The sequence below is a fragment of the Dendrobium catenatum genome, unplaced genomic scaffold (assembly GCF_001605985.2).
Source record: "Dendrobium catenatum unplaced genomic scaffold, ASM160598v2 fragScaff_scaffold_1557, whole genome shotgun sequence".
Lineage (NCBI taxonomy): Eukaryota > Viridiplantae > Streptophyta > Magnoliopsida > Asparagales > Orchidaceae > Dendrobium > Dendrobium catenatum.
The window spans coordinates 4,261,381-4,263,972 of NW_021320019.1; positions in this window are offsets into that span (position 1 = coordinate 4,261,381).

Genomic DNA, 2,592 nt, shown 5'->3' on the forward strand with positions numbered 1-2,592 from the left:
CTTTGTTGACGTGGCGGGTAGGCGGCCTCTTGGTTTTTTCCCCTAAACAGGGGAGAAGTCGGGAGGCTGCCAAAATTTTGTCTGGAAAAGACAAGGACTTGTAAACTTTTGGACTGCATTGAACTTGAACTTGGACTTGCAAAAGATGACTAAGAGGACTCATACTTGAAACAAGGTGGACAAGAACTTTGACTTGAACTCAGACTCAGGACTTGGACGAATATTGGACTTTATTTGGACAGTAGGGGACATAAGAACACAGACTCAAAAATGATTTGAACAATTTGAATAAAAATTTTAATGAAGGGGAACAAGACTCATAATTGTAATAAATGGGACTTAATTGAATATTAAATGATGACATTCAAAATCAAACGAATTTGAATATAAGAGAGCAACATTGAATTGAGCTTCATATGAGAAAAAAAAATTGCAATATAAAATGAAGCAAATGATCAAAATGATAAATTCATACTCAAACATTAAGTGCTAATCATGATTATTCAAACAAGGATTAAATAAGAAATGACATTTATATACACTTGAGTTTGAATGGTTGAGCCTGGACTTTAGTTAAGCTTAAGTTTGAAGCTCATTTGACTTAAGTAAATCATGACTTGAATAACATAAAATGAAAGAGCAATAATGAAATTTTATTTGAGCAAGAGCACAATCAAATTTCATGACATAATGTGATGCTCTCAAGGGATAATACCACTTGCTTGCAAAAGAGAGATCAACAAGATCTCTACCTAGAAGCTATGGCATGAAATCTCTAATGAACATTAAAGAGCCATCATGAATTCCTAACTAAATACAAATGTCATCAAGCAAGCTCATCATACAAGATTTAAGTTATCTTTATATGATAGCAGAAGACTTGTAATATTCAATATGGCTCGTTTATATGCAAATAACTATGCTCATTTGTTATGAACACAAGAGTAAAATGAAGTCAAATATATTGAGTCTTACAAACGGAAGGGATTCGATATGTAACAAGTGCAAAGGCACACGAGCATACAAACTCTTATAAGCTATTGTAAAAGATTCGTTGCACACCCAATATGTTTTTTTTTTCACAAACAAACCTGAAAGAGTTCTGAATATGCTTACAATCAGTAGCATGGAATTTCCTACAAATGAACATAGTGATGTGTAGGATGAATGTGAACATACACAAATGAACGAGGAGGAGTCCTCACTCATATAGAAGTCCACTTATGGGTGATGACCATTAATGTGTAGTGGATGCTAAATCACTCATACAGTCAATAACCACTCAGCATTAGTCAAATATATCAGTCTTCTACAAGCAAGGATAAAAGATCTGCAACACATACGATCTCTCTACGAAGACAAATATATGTGTCAAATGCTACTTTGGGTAGAAGCAGAAATACTACAGTAAATGCAATATCCTGTAGTCAACTTCAGTCTAAGGATGAATACATCTACTTCCAACAGTAATGGCTGTATTGTAAAGACCAAAATCACAGCAGGATGCATAAATACTACAAATTCCTACGAGCTTCTACAACCCAAGGTAGGAGATTAGTTAGTGCACTACAATCCACCTGCAGAAAGCAACCATAGTGCACGACAGTATGCCTGTATAAAGCAGTGAACAATTCAATTCAGAAGCTGCTACGCCATGCCACTGGATCTGCAACATTCGTACAAGCAGACAGAAGGCGTCCATAACTATAACAAGCCACCAGATCTGCAACATTCGTACAAGCAGATAGAAGGCGTCTATTCCAAGAATATCCCCGCACGTACATAATAGTTTAGATACACATAGGCACACTAAAAGGGGTAAATACAATCTCAACCCGCAAGGGCCCCGACGAGCGTGTTATTGGTACACACGTGACGTCTAGGGATGCTGCGCGGGTTATCAAATTTTAAACCCGATCCTCCTTAGTAGGTAAAAAGGAGTCGACATAATTTAATTATAAAATGCCCCCAAAATCGCATGGGCCCCGATGAGCGTGTTATTGGTACACAAGTGATGTCTAGGGATGCTGCGTGGGTTGATAAGTGAATTCAAGTTCGAACTCGATCCTTCTATACAAGTCAATAGAAGTTGAGAGGGTTCAAACCAACAAACGAATATACGGTTGTGACGACCGCTATATTTATTTTAATACATTCATATTAGGCTTTCAAGGCCTATAACAATGAGAATTCACTCTCAAGGGCATAAAGCCTATGAAATCCGATCCTCTATCGATAATTTGATAGAGTCGACAAGATTCAATTAATAAAGAGAAATGACCCCAAACACCTCGATGATGGCCGTGTTGAATGCAGATCTCAACTGGAGGGGTTTCCAAATATTTTCAAATGACTCTCAAATATCCACAGTCCATTTCAAATATTCCAAAGCTCCACCCAAAATACCCCAAAAATTCCAAAATCAAAAATTCCAAAAATATCCAAAAATCCAAAATATTTAAAAATGAAACTATCCATCCCAACACTTAAAGCAAAGCCCATCCACCCTCCGCAACAGTTTACCGGGGCGAACAAATTAAAGTTTACTTCAGCTTACAAAGAGCCAAATGCCTAGTCAAAAATATCATTAGG